General features: G+C 42.2%; 1 pseudogene; it reads right to left on the bottom strand.

The window, feature by feature from the left end:
• Positions 1–3,109: 3,109 nt before the first annotated feature.
• On the bottom strand, positions 3,110–7,578 carry LOC102280832 (olfactory receptor 1571-like; annotated as a pseudogene).

Raw genomic sequence — 7,578 nt, 5'->3', positions numbered from 1 at the left:
TATTGATAAGTATGATCCCGTTGCCATTTACTTTATTGTTTTGGGCTCAAGTTTATATACCCTTTCTGTGTTTCCTATCTAGGGAAGATCTTTTAGAATTTGTTGGAGAGCCGGTTTGTTGGTCTTGAATTCTCTCAGCTTTTGCTTGTCTGTAAAGCTTGTGATTTCTCCTTTATATTTGAATGAGACCCTTGCTGGGTACAGTAATCTGGGCTGTAGGTTATTTTCTTTCATCACTTTAAGTATGTCCTGCCATTCCCTCCTGGCCTGAAGAGTTTCTATTGAAAGATCAGCTGTTATCCTTATGGGAATCCTCTTGTGTGTTATTTGTTGTTTTTCCCTTGCTGCTTTTAATATTTGTTCTTTGTGTTTGATCTTTGTTAATTTGATTAATATGTGTCTTGGGGTGTTTTGCCTTGGGTTTATCCTGTTTGGGACTCTCTGGGTTTCTTGGACTTGGGTGATTATTTCCTCCCCCATTTTAGGGAAATTTTCAATGATTATCTGCTCAAGTATTTTCTTGTGGTCTTTCCTTCTGTCTTCTTCTTCTAGGACTCGTATGATTCAAATGTTGGGGCATTTAACAATCTCCCAGAGGTCTCTGAGATTGTCCTCATTTCTTTTAATTCATTTTTCAGTTTTTCCTCTCTGATTTATTTATTTCTACCATTCTATCTTCTACCTCATTTGTCATATCTTCTGCCTCCGTTATTCTTTGGTTGGCTCCCTCCAGAGTGTTTTTTATTTCATTTATTGGATTATTCATTATATATTGACTCTTTTTTATTTCTTCTATGTCCTTGTTAAACCTTTCTTGCATCTTCTCAATCCTTGTCTCCAGGCTATTTATCTCTAACTACATTTTTTTTTTTTATCCTCAAATTATTTATTTATTTATTTTTTCTAATTTTATTTTATTTTTAAACTTTACATAATTGTATTAGTTTTGCCAAATATCAAAATGAATCCGCCACCGGTATACATGTGTTCCCCATCCCGAACCCTCCTCCCTCCTCCCTCCCCATACCATCCCCCTGGGCCATCCCAGTGCACCAGCCCCAAGCATCCAGCATCGTGCATCGAACCTGGACTGGCAACTCGTTTCCCACACGATATTTTACATGTTTCATTGCCATTCTCCCAAATCTTCCCACCATCTCCCTCTCCCACAGAGTCCATAAGACTGTTCTATACATTTTGTTTTCAAGATTTTGGATCATTTTCACTATCATTATTCAGAATTCTTTATCAGGTAGATTCCCTATCTCTTCCAGGGCCAGCCTTAGACAGTTCCCAAAGAGCAACATAGAGCCTAAGCAGTGTAGACAGGGAAAGCACACATGCTGTGAGCGCAGGCAAACCCAGTGTGGCCAAGACACTGTGAGGCTGGTCCTGGGTTGTATGCACTTCCCAGGTTTAAGCCGCTCAGGTTCACGTACTCAGGTAGTCCTCAGACTCAGTTGGGCCTTCATTTTGTGCCCTTCCCAGGTCCAAGCAGCTCAGGTGACCGGGTGTTTGGCGAGGGTGGTCACTGCAACTTATTGCTTCCCATGTCCCTGCCGCTTGGTTTTCTGGGTGTACAACAGGCGCACCTTAGGCAGATGTTGACCGTACAGAATCCCAAGAAGTCTTGGTTAGCAATGAAGCTTGTTTGCAGTTTGGTAGAGGATGCCTCTCTGGGGCCATGATTGCCCCCTTCTGGCTGTGGTTCCCCTCGCCTGCCTGTTTCTGGTGGGGTATGGGCTGGTCCGCAGCCGGCTAGCTCTTCTCAGTCCTTTGTTTTGTGAGCGGGCCTGGCCGTGTCTTATGTTAGGGCTTTTCACGTGGTAGCTATCCCACAGTCTGATTTGCTATCCCAAGTTAGTTCCCTCAGATTGCCCTCGGGGCATTCAGGCACGGTCCTTACTCTAAACAATGCAGCCTGCACCTCTCTGCCCAGCCCCCACTTGCTAGTGGTGGATGCGGGCATCTGCCCTGCTTCTCCGCTGGGGAGTTACCATTGGGCACGTAATCTGTGGGGTTTAATTATTTATTTATTTTTCCTCCTGGTTATGTTGCCCTCTGAGGTTCCAAGGCTCACCACAGACTCGCCAGTGAGAGTGTTTCCTGGTGTTTGGAAATTTCTCTCTTTTTTAAGTCTCCCTTCCCAGGATGGATCTCCGTCCCTACCTCTTTTGTCTCTCTTTTTAGCTTTTGTATTTTTTCCTACCTCCTTTTGAAGACAGTGGGCTGCTTTTCTGGGTGCCTGATGTCCTCTGCCAGCATTCAGAAGCTGTTTTGTGGAATTTACTCAGCGTTCAAATGTTCTTTTGAGGAATTTGTGGGGGAGAAAGTGGTCTTCCTGTCCTATTCCTCCACCATCTTAGGGCCGTCCCCCTCCCCCACCCGCCACTCCTGTATTCTTGCGTGGAGAATCCCATGGACAGAGGGGTCTGGCCGGCTACAGTCCAAAGGATTGCAAAGAGACAGTACTGAGCGTGTAAGCATGAACAAACAAAATAGGTATTATGGAAATAAAGCTGAATAAGGGAATGGAATCCAAAAGAGGCAAATAGAGTGACAACTAACAAGACGTAGTGTATGTTAAAGTTCAGAATATCAGGAAGAGCAGCTAAGGTGGTGATAGATAAAGGAATGATGTATGCAAACATGAAATCAATGGTCTGAGATTTTCCTTGTTATAAACACATAAATAGTCATGAATGTCTTGAGTAGTTCCCCCACCCCACCCACATAGGATCAATACAACTCCTGACTATTCTTTATTAAAATGAAAGAAAAGTATTTAATACTTTAAATATTATTTGAGAATACACTGTTTTTAAGAATTCTCTCAACTTGCATGATAAACAGTAATTCCCTTGTTGTTCAGGTCCAAATTTCAAAACAAATTTGAGAAAGAGGGAAACCACAACATAAACAACTCTTGGATAAGAGGGAAATCACTAAGCTTAATCAAGTGAGTTATATGAATTTATGAAGGAGGTGAAGTCAAAGAAATGGAAACTCCAAGAAACAAATGGAAGGAGCAACTTTTACTTCCGGAATCTGATAAAAAATGGTAGCTTCTCCCTGTGAGGTTTTAAACATTTCATTCATGCTCCCTTCTTCAGCTTGGAGCAATTGGCATTTTAATAGTTGTCATACTAAAGAATGCTTTCAGAGCCATTTTTATGTCTTTGTTCCTGAGACTGTAGATGAAGGGGTTCAGCATTGGTGTGACCACAGTGTACATCACTGAGGCAATTTCACTTGAGTGTGAGCTCTGGGTAGCTGAAGAGCTAAGGCACACTCCTAAGCTCATACAATAAAACAAGGAGACAAGTGAGAGGTGAGACACACAGGTGGAAAATGCTTTAAGCTTTCCCTGAGCTGACGAGATTCCACATATGGAGGAAACTATCTTAGAATAAAATGTCCCAGACAGGGGAGCACCAGCCAGCAGCCCAGCTGCAAAGTATATCAGTGTGTCATAAAGAAAGTTGTCAGAACAGGCAAGTTGGACCATCTGGTTGAGTTAACAGAAATAGGGATTTCCAGCTGTCTACAGAAGGACAGTCTCAACACCATTAAGGTTTGTAACAGTGAATGAAGGACACTGACGGCCCAGCTAACCAGAACCAGAATTCCACAGATTTGGAGATTCCTGATGACTGTGAAGTGCAGGGGGTGGCAGATGGCCACAAAGTTGTCATAGGCCTTCTCAGTCAGGAGGAAGTCATCCAACCCTGCAAATAATGTAAAAAAAAAAAAAAAAAAAAACATCTGGGTGATGCAGACTTCATAGGTCATAACTTGGCTCTGTGTCTGGATGTTCCACAGCATCTCTGGAGGTAGTGGAGGTGAAGCAGACGTCTATGAAGGAAAAGTTGGAGAGGAAGAAGTACATGGGGGTGTGGAGGTGCTAGTCTGAGATGACAGCCGGTTGGATGAGCAGATTTCCAAACACATTGATCATGCAGAGGAAAAGCCCAGATATGAAGGGCTGCATTTCTGGTTCCTCTGAGAATCCCAGAAGAAGAAATTCTGAAACACCTGTGATGATCCTCTGTGTCATGTGGTAGAAGTGACTACAAGTAAAGGGAAAAAACATGACTAATTTTCATGCAAGTGAACATTACTCACATTGTTGAAATGCTACCTTATATATTTTGTAATTAGGAAATTAATGTCAATATTTTGTTCATACAATGAGTACAGTGTTTTGGTATTCAAAATCTCCTAAAATCCAGTCATGGAGAATTAATATAGCAAATAAAATATATATAGCATGTCATATGGTGACACATAGTATGAATAAAATGAAAGCAAGTATAAAGGGAAGAGAAAAGAAGGGATGCTATTTTTATGGGTCTTCAGGTAAGACAGCAAATAAGGTGACATTTGAACAGAGACCTCATGGAAGAGAGAGCAGGAGTCATGGACTTATCAGAAGTGTGTGCCTGGCAGGGTGAACAGCCAGTGCAAAGGCCCTGGGGAAGGTGCTTTTTTAAGATGTTCTAGTTGAAAAAAAGAAAGCCAGTGTGGTGAGGGAAATGAGAAGGAGGGAAAGTGAGGAGAGAAGGTGTCAGAGGATGTTGAGGAACAAGGTGATTCTGAAACTGCTGCTTCACAAAGCATCAGACATGACTTAGAGACTGAACAACAGCAACAACAATATATATCTCTATATACGAGAGAGAGAGAGAGAGAGAGAGAGAGAGAGAGAGAGAGAGAGAGAGAGAGAGAAAGAATGGACATGTCTATTACAGATCTAATAAACTCAAACGGTTCCTGAGAGACTGTGGTAAGAAACTTTCTTTGGTTTTATATTCCCTTGATGCCCAGCAGAAATAATTAAAGAGAAAAAATAAATTTATCCAAAATAGCAATATGTTATGGTCTAAATACTTATGGGTTTTATGACCCCAGAGAAAAATGAGCAAAGGGAACAAAGTTACACTTTACAAAAGGATGCTTGCAAAATACAGTAGATAGGAATTGAACATTGGCCATTTTTAATATCAGGCAGCAAAACTTGTTTTTCCTGTGCTTATTTCATTTTCATTTGACTAAATGTTTTTATATGAAAGCAGAGGAGCAAGCCTCTTTCTCCCTTTTCGGATGTGACTTTTTTTTTTGCTGTTATTCTTGGATTTTGATCTTTTTATGATGAGTCCTAAGGACATACTCGAGCCCTATGTCTGATTCTTGCCCAAAAGATCAAAAGTCCACACACATAAAACTTGGATACACAGATCATTTCAACGTTTTCACTAACTTGCTTCATATTAGTCATCTGAGGACATTGTTGAATGAATCAGGGCTTAGGTCTCCTTATGTATGGACATTTAGTATATGTCAAGGTTTTATTTCAATTTATTTGCAAAGATTGAATTGTTCCTAAAGCTGGCACAAACATTTATCTTTCAAAAAATGGCTTCTCACTTACCGCAAACATCTTACAAATATTAGTGAGATTATGTCCTCAGCGTAAGAATAACCGACACATTTTAGATTAACACTTTGACATGAAAATATATAATATCAACTGAAAATTGCTCAGTCGTGTCCAGCTCTTTCGAACTCCATGGATTATACACTTCACGAAATTCTCCAGGCCAGCATACTGGAATGGGAAACCTTTCCCTTCTACAGGGAATCTTCCCAACCCATGGATGGAACCCAGGTCTCCCACATTGCAGGTGGATTCTTTACCAACTGAACCACCTGGGAAGCCAATATAGTATCAATGGAGAGGGGGTGTCAAAATCACCTTAAATAATGCAAGAGACTCATAAACAAGGCAATAGTCCTATATAACTAAAAAAATTTTAAAAGAAAATTTAAGGCCAAATATACACCTCACAAATCAACTGAAAAATAATCATTTTAAAGAGTCATTCGAAAGGCTTATATCTGTAGAAAAATGGGCATATAACATGTGTTCTTGTTGTTTAGTTGTTAATATTGTATACAGTAATAATTATTGTTTTTGCTGTTTAGCTGCTAAGTCGTGTCTGACTCCTTTATGACCCCATGGACTGTAGCTCACGAAGCTCCGCTGCCCATGGGATTTTTTAGGCAAGAATACTGGAGTGGGTTGCCATTTCCTTCTGCAGGGAATCTATCTTCCCGACCCAAGGATGGAACCCACATCTCCTGCACTGGCAGGCGAATTCAAACTTAACACTGAACCACCATGGAAGCCCATACATAATAATAATAGGCAAATAAAAAAGGTGAACAAATATATAAATCTTTGCTCTAGCTCAATATATAGTTTAAGAAAGCAACAAAAAACTCTCTTTCCTACCTTGGTCCTGGGAAATATCTTGAAGACTGGTCAAATGTGGGCTGACTTCTGGACTAGGAGCAAAGGAGACTCTGATTTTTCTGGCAGAAATGTGAACTGTTACAATATTTTACGGAAAAATCTGAAGACAGCTATCAGTTCAGTTCAGTTCAGTCACTCAGTCATGTCCGACTCTTTGCCACCTAATGAATTGCAGCACGCCAGGCCTCCTTGTCCATCACCAACTCCGGGAGTTCACTCAAACTCACGTCCATCGAGTCAGTTATGCCATCCAGCCATCTCATCCTCTGTTGTCCCCTTCTCCTGCCCCCAATCCCTCCCAGCGTCAGAGTCTTTTCCAATGGGTCAACTCTTTACATGAGGTGGCCAAAGTATTGAGTTTCAGCTTTAGCATCAGTCCTTCGACGTTCACTCTTGCCATCTCCTGTTTGACCCCTTCCAATTTGCCTTGATTCATGGACCTAACATTCCATGTTCCTATACAATATTGCTCTTTACAGCATGGGACCTTGCTTCTATCACCAGTCACATCCACAGCTGGGTATCATTTTTGCTTTGGCTCCATCCCTTCATTCTTTCTGGAGTTATTTCTCCACTGATCTCCAGTAGCATATTGGGCACCTACCAACCTGGGGAGTTCCTCTTTCAGTATCCTACCATTTTGCCTTTTCATACTGTTCATGGGGTTCTCAAGGCAAGAATACTGAAGTGGTTTGCCATTCCCTTCTCCAGTGGACCACATTCTGTCAGACCTCTCCACCGTGACCTGTCCGTCTTGGGTGGCCCCACATGGCATGGCTTAGTTTCATTGAATTCAACAAGGCTGTGGTCCTAGTGTGATTAGATTGCCTAGTTTTCTGTGATCATGGTTTCAGTGTGTCTGCCCTCTGATGCCCCCTCACAACACCTACCATCTTACTTGGGTTTCTCTTACCTTGGACTTGGGGTATCTCTTCATGGCTGCTCCAGCAAAGTGCAGCCGCTGCTCCTTATCTTGGACAAGGGGTCCTCACTACCACCCCTCCTGACCTTGAACGTGGAGTAACTCCTCTCGGCCCTCCTGTACCTGTGCAGCCACCACTCCTTGGACGTGGAGTTGCTTCTCTTGGCCGCAGCCCCTGACCTCGGGCTTGGGGTAGCTCCTCCCAACCACTGCCCCTGACCTCGGACGTGGGGTAGTTCCTCTCTGCCACTGCCCCTGACCTTGGACGAAGACAGCTATCAACCTTCAAAATACAGATAGACTTTAACTCAAAGTCCTCCAGTGTTGGCACCACTGACAT

The sequence above is a fragment of the Bos mutus genome, chromosome 7, assembly GCF_027580195.1.
Source record: "Bos mutus isolate GX-2022 chromosome 7, NWIPB_WYAK_1.1, whole genome shotgun sequence".
In the NCBI taxonomy this organism is placed as follows: Eukaryota; Metazoa; Chordata; class Mammalia; order Artiodactyla; family Bovidae; genus Bos; species Bos mutus.
The sequence above is the reverse complement of the archived record's forward strand: the minus strand, read 5'-3'. Positions and strand labels throughout refer to the sequence as shown.